The sequence below is a fragment of the Vicugna pacos genome, chromosome 10 (genome assembly GCF_048564905.1).
Source record: "Vicugna pacos chromosome 10, VicPac4, whole genome shotgun sequence".
Taxonomy (NCBI): domain Eukaryota; kingdom Metazoa; phylum Chordata; class Mammalia; order Artiodactyla; family Camelidae; genus Vicugna; species Vicugna pacos.
The window spans coordinates 7,899,153-7,916,439 of record NC_132996.1 but is presented as its reverse complement, the minus strand read 5'-3'; the positions used below and the strand labels follow the sequence as shown (position 1 = coordinate 7,916,439).

General features: G+C 33.5%; 1 protein-coding gene and 1 long non-coding RNA gene across 6 annotated transcripts in view; one reads left to right on the top strand and one right to left on the bottom strand.

Annotated features, from left to right (window-relative positions):
* Positions 1 to 17,287, top strand: part of CNTN5 (contactin 5) — a 1,006,880-nt gene that overhangs the window by 363,263 nt on the left and 626,330 nt on the right. The window lies entirely within an intron of this gene.
* LOC140698921 (uncharacterized) lies at positions 644 to 2,834 on the bottom strand. Its single transcript, XR_012076930.1, has 2 exons — positions 2,776 to 2,834; positions 644 to 967 (listed from the first exon to the last, which is right to left on the bottom strand). It is a non-coding gene; the product is annotated as an uncharacterized lncRNA (long non-coding RNA).

The window sequence follows — 17,287 nt, the reverse complement described above, 5'->3', positions numbered from 1 at the left end:
TCATAATACAATATTTAAATTTCTGTAAGATTTCAGTAAGATTCACTAAATATATTAAGCTTCAAAAACAATGTATACAGTCGTATTAAATTTTATACTGATTGTGATTTTGGTAGCTACAGATTGTTACAAATTTCCTAGCAGTCATTTATTACAGAAAAATGATATATTGCAAGAAATTATTTTCCTGAGAATTAAATTCTATAGAGGTGAGTGCACATCCATGTAATTTTAGTGTAGCACCATTCTGAGACATTCAAGTCAGAGTTTTAGAATTCTCCCCTAGAATCATGAGACTCATTCTCTATCAAATTTAGAAGTAATCAACTCTATGTGGCAAATCAAGGATTAATGAAGTGCTTCTTAATCTTTAGAAGAATGTATGTGCTCAGTAGTTAAGGCTTAAGTCCAAAATAATGGAATTGCAGTACCCTTTCACATTCCTGCCAGGTTATATCATGTAAGTAGAGCTTAAATAGAATTAAATAGAATCCTAAAATATATCCATTTTGTAACATATTTAATGGCAATGCTGAATCCTTTGAACTGTAGACCTTTTATCTTAATTGGAATAAATAATTGCTTTACAATATACTAACATTCTTTTAGATCTTGAGTAGAAAATCTTGTTACTTTCTGGTAATGGGGTCCAAGAGGCTGATGTAACTTTAATAGCTTAAAGAAAAACACTTCAGGTGTTCTGGAGGGGGTGGGGAAGGTAGATGTGGAAAACAGAAGTTTTATACAAAAATTTTCCAGTCTGTGTATCTGAGAGAGTCTGTGGGGAGTAAGTTACCACAGATGACTGTGGTGAAGCCACAGAAGTCTTTTTATGATTGAACCAGTGCAGATTAACAGAGTTGATAGGCCTCTTCCTACTTCCATCACCAAGCAAAGATGTTACTTAATTTTCTGGTTCTTCTTATTTATCTTTTCTTCCCATGATATTCATCTTGATGTTAGGGACCTAGGGATTGTTAAGTAAACACATTTTTAAAAGTGAAAGAACAAATAATTGATTATTTTTCATACGTTTAAAAAAAGTCAAGCCTTTTGCTTGTATTTTATGTTATATAATAAATTCTGATTAGTACACAGATAAGCATCTTATAGTTTAAAATCTTACAGATGTAATAAAAATGCAAAATTATTGATTGATCCAGGTTCTTAGTATATTAGAAGTATCACATGTTTACATATGATATATAGATATAATCCTTCTATATAACTCTTGACTTCATATATTTCATTTATTCTATAGATAAGCCATTAGCCATGTACCTATCTTGTAAGATATGATGCTTTGTGGAGTTAGCAAGAATCCTGTATGTCTTATTCACCCAGTCGGTCAGAGAGAGAGAGAGAGATATGATAGCCAGAATACAAAGACCATGTTATATTATGCTGTGAAGTTTGGATTTTGTCCTGAAGGCAATGAAGGACTTCTGCCATTAAAGAGTTAGTTTATTAATTCTTTAGAAAGACCATCCTGACAGGAGAGTGTAGAATGATTGGGAAAAGGGTAGTATTAAATTTGGGGGAGCAATTGAGAGAATAACGTACACATCTAGGAAAGAATTAACAAAGATTTGATCTATGGCAGTAAGAAGTGTGGAGGGAGACTTGAGAGGAGAGTAAGAAGACAAACTCGTAGGATTCGGTGACTAGATTGGAGGAATAAAAACAAAGGAGATTAGTTTTGTTGGCTTGAGTGAATCAGTAGACTAACTGCTCCATGCATTGACATGGGGAAGAGGAAGAGCGATGTGAAAGAGGTTAAGAGTTCTCCCTTAGCCATGCTAGTTGGGAATGTCTGTAGTATATCCAAGTGTAAACATTTTGTGGACTACTTGATATATTATACAAATAGGCTGAGATAGAGTTTGGTTGTCAGTGATTATTTATGTAAGGTTATTAAATCACAATAGGAATGTTCATGCAGCTATGTTTTGAGAGAAGAAAAGAAGACAGAGGTCAAACTCTGTGAAGGTTAACATTTAAGGGATGTGTAGCAGACGAACAATCCAAGAAAATGACTTTTAAGAGAGATGGGATGAAAGGTGGAATTTGATCTCCAATAAATCAAAGGAAGAAAATGTTTCTTTTCATCTTCTCATTCCTAATATTTAGTATTTTGCCTGATACATTAAAAAAATTTCCCATATGTCTTGAAAGAAGAAATCCAGCTTCAGCAGTCATGTCTTTCTCAATGGAGATTTCTTAAGAGTTATATGGGAACAGGAAGTAGATAGTCATTTGTAAAGACAGAGATAATTCTGCAGAGTAAACCAATGGCTAACTAGCAAGATGCTGAGGCTGTGAAATGCAAGCATGAAGCATGCTCCCTCCCTGTATGCCATCGTACAGATGCTCCAGATGAGATATTTGAATGATGGATGTGCAACAATCTCTGTGAAGTTGTTTGGAAAATGTCATAAATAACTGAGACCAGAGGCAGTGAAAACGTTCCCTCTTCATAAATAACTACAGATTTTGATGTATTTTCATTCTGTCTAAATTCAAAACATGAGCCCTAAATGTGGATTCTGATTATCATATTAAAAGAAAAAAACAGAGAAGCAAAATATAATGATTAAATATATCATGTTTGTAGACTGAGAGGCTAGAATTCAAGTATAGATACCAACAAGTCCTAATTGTTTGATTTTGCATATTTTACCCTCATGGGGCTCGATTTATTCATCTACAAAATATGAATGTTAGTACTCTTTACATCACAGACTTGAGGAGTGAAAGAGAGTATTTGTAAAATACCTTACACAGAGCATGGCACTTGAAAAAGAGTTATATAACTATATCCAATCCCTTGCAGTACCTATAATGAAGAATATGAAAATGAATATATGTGCATATATGTATGACTGAAACATTATGCTGTACATCAGAAATTAACACATTATAACTGACTATACTTCAAGTAAAAAAAAACTCAAATATAACAATAATTAGAGACCAACTAGAGAAGATTATAATGATTCCAGTCAGAAAGAAATTAACTTAATGCTGGTTGGTTAATTTCTGTGGAAACTATCTTTTAATAAACATATACAGTTTCTTAAAAAATAGATAAAATTAAGGAGAAATTAACATATGTTGATAAAAATAGATTTAGAAAAACTGAATTAGATATCTGGGAAAGATTGGTAAGAAGCCATTTGTGAAAAAAAATGCAAGGGAACACTGTCTTTGACGGAAGTGCTGGCTGTTAAGAGGAAAAATGATTTTAGTTGAAGCCAAGGAAAAAGCTAGTGAACACAAATAAAAAATTACCCCTTTTCTCCTTGGGCTTAGTAGTAGCAAAATACAGAAAGAGCTGAATCGTGGCTTTCCACGAGAAGGTAATAATGACATGATCCAGGGAGAGAAAACAAAACAAGCTAATGCAGAAGGAGGGAACAAACAAATAAAACCCCAGAATATCTTAAAAGTATTGGAGTGACATGCATATAGCTCACCCAGTCTATACTCATGAGATTGTAAGCTTGGGAATAAACTTGACTAAATATTCATTGTTTGAATCAGAGATTTCTTTACACAGCTATAAAAAAGTGGGATGCACCTGACAAGTTATAGCTACAGTGAAAAGAAGAGGAAAGTATATTACTAAGTGAAAATGGGAACATATTAGGCATATTCAAGTTTTGCAGCAAAAGCAAAAATAAAAACTCCTTTTTTAAAAAATTCTCTAGTGATAACTTCAGAAACTTACTTAGGAAAGTTGGCAAAAAAAAAAAGAAAAAGAAAAAAAAGAAGCCCCTGCTTAGATTTCTGTTTGGGATATATTCCAAACGGTCCTAAAGACAATCAAACTCTATTCTTTTGACAAATTTTCCTAGAGTTGACTTTGACCAGAGATTTCATTTCCTACATTACTAGCTACTGTGCATTGAGGTTCACACTCTTGGCCATTTTATACTTGCTGCCATAGTAGTATCTTTCTCATTGCCCAGTGTGTCCTTGAAGAGCCATGGTGGGTTTAGAGTTGAAACAGCAGGTCACACTTTTCATATCTTTTTGCCATTTTTGTTGCTTTTCTGTAGTTCATCTTAAAATTGTGCTTTCTAAACAGGATCAATTTTTATAATAAGGTATAATGTATAAAAATCATACTGCATTTTCTTTGTATAGCTTAATAGCATCATTTCAGTTCAGAGCCGAGTTAGTGTGCCATGTATTGTTATAGTTTTCAGCCTCCTGTATTTGTGTATCTCTTCATTACCACAGCTAACTGTGGGCAAAGCATTTACTGTCTTGAGTCTGAGTTATTGTAGTTGTTTCTTACCTAACTTTCCTCATTCTAATTCATTTTACTCACAGGGCATCTTTCTTAAGCAAGTCTCATGTTAACCTCTACCATCTTCCTTCGAACCAGCAGCAGTCTCCCCTTTACACAGATTTTCTTTCGGAAAACCTCCACTTCACAGTATTCAGACATGAGATCTAAATAAATGTGACTTCCTGCCAAAGACATAAAAGTAGGCTCTGATATTTTGAAGCCACCCATTGTAATTCATACCTCTCTCTCCAGTGATGGGTTTAAAATGAACACATAATGCAGTAGGAATGATGAGGTGTCAGAAGTTTTTTAGGACTTTGGGGGAATTTTTTTTCTCCCCTTTGAGAGATAAAAGAAGAATGATTTCCCTTTCTATGAACATTACTCTGAGAGTGTATGAGTTCTGAAACCAGTGCAGACATTTTTGTTATCAAGGGAACTAATTTTAGGATGAAACTGCATGTTAGAGTGAGTAAGAGCTAAGAGATGAAGTTTCAATTGTTAAAGAAGTTCCAGTGATGTCATAATTAAAGCCAGTCCCATGTCTGATCTTTGCATTCACAGAAGCCAATAAATTCCCTTGTTGACAAAGGAGTATTGACGTTCTGCCCTCTTTCCCTATCAAAAATATTTTATCAGATAGAAGATACTTCAGTTAATAATATCACATCTAAAATTTTTCAATTCTTGTTTGAATTCTACTTCTACTAAGATAGTTAACACCCAATATTCCAAAATTTGAACTTGGACTACTACCTAATAATTAAACCTAGTTAGTATCAATGTTGTCTTATATCAGATTCTTACATGAGTCATTGACAAAAAGTGTTTTTTATTCTAGCAGCTAATTAATCCCTGTTGAAAAAGTTAAGACAACTCAATTTTGATAGTTATTTGCCACATTTGTCATATTTCCTTTAGTTGAAAATGAGATTTTTTCCAGTTTTACTGAGATATAACTGATACATACCATTGTTTAAGTTTAGGGTGTACAACATAATGATTGATAGGCGTATATATCATGAAATGATTACCACAGTAGGTTTAGTTAATATTCATCACCTCATATAGCTACAATTTTTTAATGCAATCGGAACATTTAAGATTTATTCTCTTAGAAACTCTGAAATATATAATGTAGTATCATTAACTATAGTCACCATGCTATAATTACTTCCCCAGAACTTATCTTTTAATTGGAAGTTTGTACTTTTTGTTTATCTTCACCCATCTCCCCAGTCCCTATCCCCCACCCCCTCCAGCAACCATCAGTTGGTTCTCTATAAGTTTGTTTGTTTGTTTTTTTAAAGTTTCCATATAAAAATGAGATCATGCAGTATTTGTCTTTCTCTTTATGACTTATTTTAATTAGTATAATGCCCTTAGGTTTCATCCATGTTGTCATCCATGTTACTTCTCTTTATGGCAGAATAATAGTTAGATATAGATATAGATATAGATATAGATATATAACTATATATATATATATATACACCACATTTCTTGCTCCATTTTTCAGAAACACTTGGGTGTTTTCATGTCTTGGCTATTATAAATAATGCTGCAATAAATATGGAGGTAGAGATATCTCTTCAAGATAGTAATTATATTTTGTTATTTTCAAATGTATACCAAAAAGTAGAATTACTGGATTAAATGGTAATTCTCATTACAATTTTCTGAGGAACAACTATACTGTTTTCCATAGTTGCTGCACCACTTTACATTCCCACCAACACTGTACAAGGTTTGCCTTTTCTCCACATCCTCATTAGCAATTGTTGTAACTTACCCCCTTTTTTTTTCAATAATAGTCATTCTGACTGTTTAAGTAGTATTTCATTGTGGTTTTGGTTTGCATTTCTCTGATGATTAGTGATATTAAGAAACTTTCCATGTACCTGTTGGCCACCCGTATATCTTCTTTTAGAAAGTGTCTGTTTGGTTCCTTTGCCCATTTTTTAAATTGAATTATTTGTTTTTTTTCACCATTGATTTGTATGAGTTCCTGTAGATTTTAGATATTTAACCCTTTATCAGGTCTGTTGTTTGCATATATTTTCTCTGTTTTCATAGGTTGACTTTTCATTTTGTTCATCATTTCTTCTGTCATGCAGAAGCTTTTTAGTTTGATGTAATGCCACTTTGATATTTGCTTTTGTTGCTTGTGCTTTATGTGTCATATCCAAAAATCATTTCCAGGATCAGTGTCAAGGGGCTTTTTCCCCTGTGTCTTCTAAAAATCAGCAGCATTCTACACAGAATAAATGATCTCAAAAACAATAACATTTATAATAGTATCAAAAACAGAGCAATATTTATGAATTTTTAAAAAAATTTTGTTGAACTATAGTTGATTACAATATTCTGTTAGTTTCAAGTGTAGAGCTAAATGATTTAGTTATATATATTATTTTCCATATAGATTATTGCAAGATATTAAATATAGTTCCCTGTGCTATATAGTAACTCCTTATTGGTTATCTATTTTACACATAATGATATATGTTTATTAATCTCATACTTCCACTTTATCCCTATCCTCCCTTTTCCCCTTTGGTAAACATAGGTTTGTTTTCTATGTCTTTGAGTCTGTTTCTGTTTTGTAAATAAGTTCATTTGTATTATCTTTTAGATTCCACATATAAATGATATCATATACTATTTATTTGTCTTTCTCTGTTTTATTTCACTTTGTATGATATCTTCTAAGTTCATTCTCATTGCAGCAAATGGCAACATTTCATTCTTTTTTATGACTGAGTAGTATTCCATTGTGTGTGTGTGTATGTGTGTGTGTGTGTGCGCGCATATGTGTATCACTTCTTTATCCATTCATTTGTTGATGGACACAGGTTGATTCCATGTCTTGGCTATTATAAATAGTGCTGCTATGAATATTGAGGTGCATTTACCTTTCAAATTAGAGTTTTCTTTTTTTCTGGATATATGCCCAGGAGAAAGATTGCTGGGTCATATGGTAATTCTACTTTTGGTCTTTGAAGGAACCTCCATACTGATTTCCATAGTGGCTGCACCAATTTACATTCCAACCAACAGTGTAGGAGGGTTCCCTTTTCTCCACACACTTCCTAGCATTAATTATTTGTAGATATTTTAATGATGGCCATTCTGACTGGTGTGAAGTAAAAACTCACTGTAGTTTTGATCTGCATTTTTCTAATAATTAGCAGTGTTGAGCATCTTTTTATGTGCCTTTTGGCCATTTGTATGTCTTTTTTGGAGAAATGTCTGTTTAGGTCTTCTGCCCATTTTTTGAGTGGGTTTGTTTTCTTGATATTGAGTTGTATGAGCTGTTTGTTTATTGTGGAAATTAAGCCCATGTCAGTCACATCATTTCCAAATATTTTCTCCCAGTCTAATAGGTTGTCTTTTCACTTTGTTAACGGCTTCCTCTGCTCTGCAAAATCTTCTAAATTTGATTGGGTTCTATTTGTTTATTTTTGCTTATATTTCTTTTGCCTTGGGAGATGGACATAAGATAATATTTCTACAATTTAATTCAGAGAAGATTTTGCTTGTCTTCTCTTCTAGGAGTTGTATAGTGTCAGGTCTTTCATTTTAATCTGTAAGCCATTTTGAGTTTATTTTTGTGTATGATGTGAAGGAGTGTTTTGCTTTCATTGTATTACATGAAGCTGTGCCACATTCCCATCATTACTTGCTGAACAGACTGTGTTTTCTCCAGTGTATGTTCTTGCCTCCTTTGTCGAAGATTAATTGACTGTAGGTGTGTGGGTTTATTTCTGGGCCCTCTATTCTGTTCCATTGAACTGTCTGTTGTCTGTTTTTGTGCCAATAACTTGCTGTTTTGATTACTGTGGCTTTGTAGTATTGGCTAAAGTCTGGAAGACTTATGCCTCTAGCTTTGTTTTTTTCCTTCAGTATTACTTTGACAATTCTGAGCCTTTAGTGATTCCATATAAATTTTAGGATTATTTGTGTAGTTCTATAAAATATGCCATGTAATTTGATAGGGATTGCATTAAATCTCTAGATTGCTTTGACAAGGATGACCATTTAACAATGTTGATTCTTCCAATCCAAGAGCATGGAATATCTTTCTGTTTCTTTGAATCATCTTGTATTTCCTTTATCAGTGTTTCATAGTTCTCATCATATAGGTCTTTTACCTCCTTGGTTAGGTTTATTCTTAGGTATATTTTTTAAGGTGATTTTAAATGGGATTTTTTTTTTATTCTATCTGATATTTCATTGTTAGTATAAAGAAATGCAACAGATTTCTGTATATTAGTCTTGTTTCTGCTACCTTGCTGAATTCATTTATTAATTCTAATAGTTTTCGTGTGGAGTCTTTAGGGCTTTCTATGTAGAGTATCATGGCATCTGTATATAATGATAACTACCTCTTCCCTTCAATTCGGATCTTTTATTTATTTTTCTTGTCCGTTTATTATAGCTAGGACTTCCAGTATTATTTTGAATAGAAGTGGTGAAAATGGGTATCCTTGTCTTTTTCCAGATTTTGGCTGGAAGCTTTTCACCATTTTGAGCATTATGTTGGCTGTGGGCTTGTCATAAATAGCTTTTATTTTATTGAGGTATATTTCCTCTGTACCCACTTTGGTGAGAGTTTTTATCATGAATGGAGGTTGAATTTTGTCAAATGCTTTTTCTTTGCCTATTGAGACGTTCATATGTTTTTTGTGTTTTATTTTGTTGATGTGTCACACTGAATGATTTGTATATGTTGAAACATCCTTGTGACTCTAGAATTAATCCAACTTGATCATGGTTTATGGTCCTTTTCATGTGTTGTTGGATTCTGTTTGCTAATATTTTGTTGAAAATTTTTGCATTGATATTCATCAAAGATTACTGGCCAGCAATTTTCTTTTTTGGTAGTATCTTTGTCTGGTTTTGGTATCAGGGTAATTAATGGTGGCTTCATAAAATGAAGCCACTTTTGGAAGACTCTGAGATAGACAGGTATAAGTGCTTCTTTGTAGGGTTAGAAGAATTTCCCAGTGAAACAGTGAAGCCATCTGGTCTTGGACTTTTGTTTTAAAGGAGTTTTTATTTGTTTGTTTGTTTTTAAACAGGTTCTATTTCAGTTGTAGTACCTATCTGCTCAGATTATGTTTCTTCTTGATTCGGCGTTGGCAAGCTATATGTTTCTAGAAACTTATCCATTTCTTCTAAGCATATAACTGTAATATTTTCTTGTATTTTTCATTTCTGTGGTAGTTATTGTTTTTTTTCTCATTTTTAATTTATTTTATTTATTTGAGTCCTCTCTATTTTCTTCATGGTAAGGCTGGCTACAGGTTTTTCAGTTTTGTTTATCCTTTCAAAAACCAGCACTTGGTTTTACTTATTTTTTTTCTTTCTGTTTTACTTCTATTTCATTTATTTACTCTCTGATCTTTATTATATCCTTCCTTTTGCTAGCTTTAGGTTTGTTTGTTCTTTTTTTTCTTTCTAATTATCTTTCTAATTAGATTGTTTACTTGAGATTTTTCTTGTTTTTTAAGGAAGATCTTTATTGCTATGAACTTCCCTTTTAGGACTGCTTTTGCTGCATCCCACTGATTTTGTATGGTTGTGTTTTCATTGTCATTTGTCTTGCAGTACTTCAAGTATTATGTTGTATCAGTGCATGTCATTACCTGTAATAGCAACATAGTATTCCATGGTATGTACTGCAAATTATTCATTATTTATTTAAGCTTATTTTTGCTATTTCCAGAGTTGTGTTTATATAAGCATAACATCAGTGAATATATTCCCATTTGCAAGTATCTTTTACACTTACGCTGTTCTATTTTGTGTAGATTATTGAACTAAAATTGATTGTCAAAAGTATGTTCATTTAAATGTTGTAGATATTAATAAATTCCCACCAAAGTGTTGCATAAATTTGTGATTGTAACAAAGCCATATTTTAGTGTCTTTTTCTATATGCTAATCTCTGTTCCTGTAGGAAGAAAATTACTTGAGAGACTTTTGTGCACTATTAAAATGTTTTATATATGTGTTAGACATGCATATATATGTAATATATCCTTCATTGTGTGTGTGCATGTATTTTTTTGTGTATATATTATATACTATTCTCCCAAACTGTTCATATAATTGAAAGCAGAAGTTCCATCTTGAATCTGTTATTCAGAGGGAATGTGTTGCGAGCACTCAGTGACAAGCTTCTCCTTGGCAATTTACTTTTTAAGTAATGATTGTTCTCCTGCTTCTTCTTGAAATGAATGAGGTCCAGGTCAAGTCAATTATGAAGGGAGAAAACATTGAAATTAATGCAGATCACTCAGAGTAGGTTTACATAACCCTAGATTTGTTTAAGTAACACTTAATTTATAGAATGCTTGAAATCTTAATTCCTCAGTGAGTCCTTTTCCAACTAAGTAAACCTGAAATGTAGATGCAGCCTTCAAGAAAGCAGCAACACTCTCTCCTGGCATCCAGCAAAATGCTGCGGATGCAGAATAACTGATTTGCATCTTCAATAGCAAGGAGCCCATTTCTAAATCAACAAGAAGTTCTCAATTTTATAGGCAGGTGAGAGATTTGCTGATTACCAAAGGGATCAGTGATTCAGTCATTCATTTGATCACCCACTCAGCAACCAATTTTAGTGTGTTATTTCTAAGAGTATGCTGTCATTCTTCCTTTGACTTTGGGTATGTCTTTCAGGTTCTCAGAGGTAACACTCATCTATAAATGGAGACAAATAGTCCCTCTCTTGAAGTACTTGCAGTATTTAACTAGAAAAACATGTATAAGACCTGATGAATAGGCATTTAGTAATTACTCTGTTCTCATCCTTTCCATCATTTATCATCATTCATCAGTATAAATGATTATTCTGATAATCTGGTCATCAGCTAAGGATTCTTGGTTTAAAAGTATCCATAAGTACAATACTAATGTCTATTTTGAAATTACCCATGCATTGTTTAATACACAAACTGCATATGTGGCTACTTTTCCCCTCTTGTAACAATGTACTCCCTAAACACTTTAATTAACCTTGCCTCTATATTTTCTGTGTATGCAGCAGGCGACTCAGTGATATTTTGTTGTCCATTGCTAACAACCAAGTTGGATGGTTTTCACAAGCAGTCCACGTTGCAGAGAGTAAAAATAGTACAGGCTGTACTAATTTTTAATTTTGTTTCATTTTTATTTCTTGAGAACCTTGCTTTCTCAAATATTGCCATTTTCTTGTATCTTTAATGTCCTCTGAGTTATTTCTATTTAACAAAACACAATTCTGCTCTAGGTCCCTGACCTCCTGAAGCCATACACCCTCCTAGAGGTGAACAAAAAACATATATATATCCTACTTTGTATCTGCACCTATATTTGCCAAAGGCACTTCAGTCTCATTTGCCCTTTATTCAGCACATCATCTGCTTCCCAGAATGATTTCCTTGAACTTCAGTCTAAATTTCAGTGAATGATGCTGGAGTGCACTCTGACAGCAAACATGGGAAATTGAGAGTCAACGTTGGGTTCCCTTTCCCTAATATTTTATATTGAAAAATGACTTAACATTGTCAGTTTCACATGTGTTATTTATGGTGTCCCCTGTGTCTTTACTTTCAGCAATTTAAATCCTCTTTAATTTTTGCCTGGAATTTCATATACGGTTCTTGCCAGAGTTATGATGTACATATTCCTTCATGATGTTTCCCCTGTGTAACTCTTCATCCTTCTTCTCTCATACCCTTCACTTCCTCAATGTATTTTGTTATTCCATGCCTACAATGTTTGCACACAGTGAGTATGAGAAAGTGAGGACAACCTGAACCCATCACCCCTTTGAATTGCCAGAAATTTCTGATTGAGTCTTATTCATTGCTACACAAGCATGAGTAAGTTTGTTCTCAGAAAAGGCAATGATTTACTTAAGTAAAAGATTATTTTCTTATTCCCAGCCTCTGATAATTACTTTACCTGGCATATGTTAGATAACTAACAAATAGACAGATAAATAGATCCAGATATACCTATTACTATATATGCATATATATTTATGTGTTTATAATATACGACATATAACATACATCTATCTTTTATGTAATGTATATCCTTTATGTACACTCTGTTTTATGATGGCAGGGAATTGTGCATTAGTCATCCTTTAAAAATTGTTTTCTACATGTCATGATCCATTTTAGTAAGTGTTTAATAAATATGAACTGAATTGAGTTAAATTAACTAAGAAATATGGTTTGAATTACAATGTATTTGTAACAAAAATTTTAGCTTAATAGGATGACTGTGTGTTTCTTTTCTGTGTTCATTCTTTATGTGTTAATTGCTCTGTCGGTAGTTTGACTTATAAGTTTTTCTTCATTCACATTCAGGTCAATGAGTTTGAAAGATAGATCTGTAGTGAACAGGGCCTAAACAGGTCTAAAGTACTGTTTTTATGGAAAAAGCAGATTGTTGCCATAGCTCAGTGTTTTGCTAATGATCACAGTACTCATGGGTTTAGATGAGTTCTTTTCCTTTCGTGTGGACCAGAAGAAACTCAAAGATGGTCATGCAATTTGGGACCTATTAGCAATTCAGTAGCCTGCTTTAATATTTGTACTCTTTTTGTTTTATATGGGCATCTATATTTTGAATACAACTTTGAATTTTAAGTAGGAAGTTACTGTGAGATCAAATAAATTGTTAGGAAGGCATTCTTCAAACTCAGAATGAAATAGTCTCTGCTTTCTGGTGCCTTTCTTTGCCGACTCCATAAACTTAACCACTTGTTGCTAAGGGCTCCCTTGAATCGAGATTGAATTATAGTCCTTTGCCTTAGATGCTGTTTTTCCTTAACCATGAATTCCTTGAGTGTAGAGAGCATAGTTTATTGCTCTCAAAATTTTAAGTAAAAAAAGAAAGAAGGAGAGAATGTAGGAAGCAAGGAAGGAGGCAAATAAAATAGTGTCTGAATATTTTGTGGCCACTTAATAAATTCTTAGATCCTATTTCTTCCTTTACTGAATTCTGATTGGCCCTGTGTCTAGCAGGATCCTATCCAGACTAATCTGTTGTCCAGTGTTTTTTCTTTCTTTTCTCCCATTGTGTCACCCGTTTCTCTAAAGCAGCTCTGCGAATTAGCTGTTTGGAAAGAAGCATTTCATTTAATTCATTCACATTTAGAATTGAATAACTATTAGCTGTTTTTATATGATATCCATTAAGGATTTAATGTTTTTAAAAAAAGACATCTAAAACAAAGTGTGAATCTCTGTGTTTGTTCAGTCAAGGTAGTGTAACAAAATATTGTAGACTGAGTGGCTAATAAACAGCAAAAATTTATTGCTCAGAGTTCTGGAGGCTGGGAGTCCAAGATAAGAGTGCCAGCATGGTCTAGTTCTGGGCTGCAGGTTGCTGACTTCTCCTTCTATCCCCCCATGGTGTGGAAGGGTCTGTTGAGTTTCATGAGGTCTCTTTTTTAAAGACATTAATCCCAATATGAAGGTTCTGCCTTAATCACCTCCCAAAGGCCTCACCTCCTCACTTAAAGGGTTAGGATTTCAACGTACACATTGTGGGGCGGGGAACACAAACGTTCAGAGCATACTAATCTCTAATGGTAGAAATTAGCTGTGTAATTTGGGGATATTAGGGCACTGATTATCAGTGCTTCTCACTAACCTGCTCTGATTAGTTTCTGCAGAACGGAGAAAGAGTATGCTGACTAATTTTAGAAGCTAGTATGATGTGGAGAGGATAGAGTCTTTGACAGCTTACGGGATTTTTTCAATATAACTTTTGAATAATTCACTGTGGTCATTTAGGCCCTCGGTCCAAGCAGTGATGTTAAAAAGCTGGGAGAGAGTTTCCTACACAGGATAAATCCAGCCTTTGGGAGATTTTGTGGTCCTCCTAGCTGCCTGTCTCTTTATAAATGCAAGACTTAGAAGCTGGCAGATAACACAATTATTTGTTCCTCTCCTCCCTAAATTATTCAGACTTCCTTTGTTTTTTCAATAATATAAAGCCTTTGTATTTCTTCAAGTCAGTGAAAATGCAGGCCCCATTACACTGCTGAAGGATCCCCTTCTTTTCACCACTTAGAATTTTCAAACCTGGTCAGCAAGGAGCCTGGTCATCGGTCCATAAATGAATGACACCCTCCAGGCTAAGGGCCAGCTAATCACCAAGTCCGAATTCTGTGTGTGTTTACTAGTGTGTGTTCTTTTAACTTTTCAGAGTCATAGCGGATCAGGTACAGTGGCTTCTGCTTCCATTGTTTGAGCTGCTTGACTAAACAGGAGGTAATCCCTCACCTTAGGCTACTGCATTATGCATTCCGGCTTGTTGCTCTGAGTATTTCTGACAGTTTTAACATTTCCAACTGGTGGTTGATCTTGGGCTTTTTGATCCGTGACTTAGTGGCGTGGCTTGCCCTCATGCTCACCATGCCTTGGTCAGCAAAGCAGACTGGGAGTCCTGTTCAGGATCTGAGCAAAGAATCAGAGATTACACAGAATAAATATCTCAGTGTTTCTGATTGTGTTTAAAAGGGAAGAATGCTTCCTTAGGTGTAGTGGCACAGGCAGTTATTCTCCAATCTTGTAAGCATATTGTCTCCCTTTAAAATATGTGTGCCACGCAGATTTTTAGACATAAATCTTCATCTGGTTGAAATGAAGGCTGGTTTACATGGCACTCTTGCAACCACCTTCCCGGGTACCACTGCCTCCAGCTTATTCTTAATATCTGTGTTGCTGTATGTTTTAGATAGATAATTTGTGTTTTATAATAGTCATTGAAAATGTAAGTAAATACATAAAAGATGAAGCTGGTAAAAGCGTAGGACAGTTAAAAGTATTTTCTCATGAGGATTTCCTGTAATATACTTTATTTGTAAAAATATGAATTTTAATGTAGAGAATAAATGCAAATATAATTAGATAAATAATAGTTATAAATGACATTTTAAAGTTACTATCTGTTCACTTCGTAATAGTAATTCTAGGAGTCTATTTGAAGAAAATTAAAAAAGCAAGCAAAATTATTGGATATACATTACAGTGAAAATGACAAGAAAAAAATGCCCAAGCATGGAGTAATTGATAACACCATGGTGGAGGAATCTGAGGAAATATTCCATTTATTAAAAATATCCAAGGAAATGAAAACTGTTATTTATATGGAAAAGCAGGATCTAACATTCAACATAGGAAATGATCTAAATCAGTGTTATTCAAATATTTTGATCACCTTCAGTAAGAAGCATATTGTTCATATGACCCTCATATATACATAAATAAATATACAAATAAAAATATGTTTAAAAGTAATAGTCGTCCTACTACATATCATGTATACTGATAGCTTTTTTTCCTCTATTTTTTTAAAGAATTTAAGTGACTTAAGGAATTTCTTTTTTTTTTTTAATTTATCTATTTTTTATTTTTGAGTTTTTTGGTGGTTGTTTTGGGGTAAGTTACTAGGTTTATTTATTTATTTATTTATTTAAATGGAGGTACTGGGCATTGAACCCAGGACCTCGTGCATCCTAAGTGTTCACTCTACCCTCTGAGCTGTACTCTCCCCCTTATAGTGATTTCTTGACCAACAAATGAGTTGTGACATGTAGATAACCAGTGATCTAAACTATGTAGATAATATATTTTGAGATTATTCTAGAAGGAAATGCAACACCACATTAACATTTTTATATCTGAGCACTTGGATTTGGGATATTTTAATTTTCCGTTATTCTTACCTGAATTTTTAAAAATATTGGCAATGACATATTTTAATATTACAACCACGACTCATTTTTCAGTTGTTGTACTTTTTTATCAACTGTAAATGTGTTTTACATTTCAAGTTTTTCCTTCCAACTTCCTTCCAGTTTTCAGTACAGTAGGGGCTAGGTCTTAAATCCCATAGTATTTTCTTGGACATAGGAAATTCAAGGTAATAACAATCACGTAAATGAATGAGTGGGTAGTTATATGAATGGCTTATAGAATGTAACCCAACTGTATTTTTGTGAGGTAAATTTTAGGTTTTCTTCTTTTATTCAGCTTATTACAGAGCAACATATATTCTACTGAAATGGAAGTTAATGTAGCCACATATAATGAAATTTTTATACTCAACTCAAACTACTGTCCAAAATCTGTGTTCAGTGTTAAGACAGAGTAATGTTTTTCGAGTGCATGTGGAAAATGCCATATAGTTGCAGAAAAAACATAGGCATTGGCATCAAAGCACAACCGCGTGAATCCTGGCTGTGTGACAGCCTTAGTGTGTCACCGGGGGCTGCTGATCTCATTGAGCTTTTGCTTCCTTTGTTGTAAAATGAGAATAAGATGAGTCTCATAATCTTTTTGAATAATTAATTAAATTAATTCATGCAAAATGCCTAGGTGCATGCATACCATGTATATTAATTCTTTTTTTTCCCTCTTCCCCAGGTATTTAGATATTTTTAAATATAAAAGCTGAAAAAAATTCAGTTTTAAAATACATAAAACCGCATTTTTAATGCATATTTTTATGTCAACCCATGACTTAGGTTCAGCAATGCACAAAGTGAAATGTTTAATATAAACACATAAAGTGGAAAAATAAAATGGCAAAAAAAAACCCTCAAAAAACACAATCTACTAGAAAAATATGTGAGAAACATTTACAGTTATAAGATGTGAGGTACAAAGTATTTTAGAACCCAAAGCAGAAGTCTGAGTGTAAGTCACCACATGGTATTTCAGTTACAAGTGAGCACTCATGTACATTTCAGAAGGTTTAGGTCACAGGAGTAGGAAGTGTTGCGTGAACTCAACCCTACATTCCCTATGAGCCTCATTTAAGAAGTAGGGCTGTTGTTACTATTGTTTCTTGTTTGTTTATTTGTTCTTTTTCAGATTTTGCTAAGAAACTCTAAGAAATTCTGTGAATCAATGTCAAAGAGGTAGCATTTAATGAAATAATAAATTAAGATTAATTTAATACCGATGTCTATGT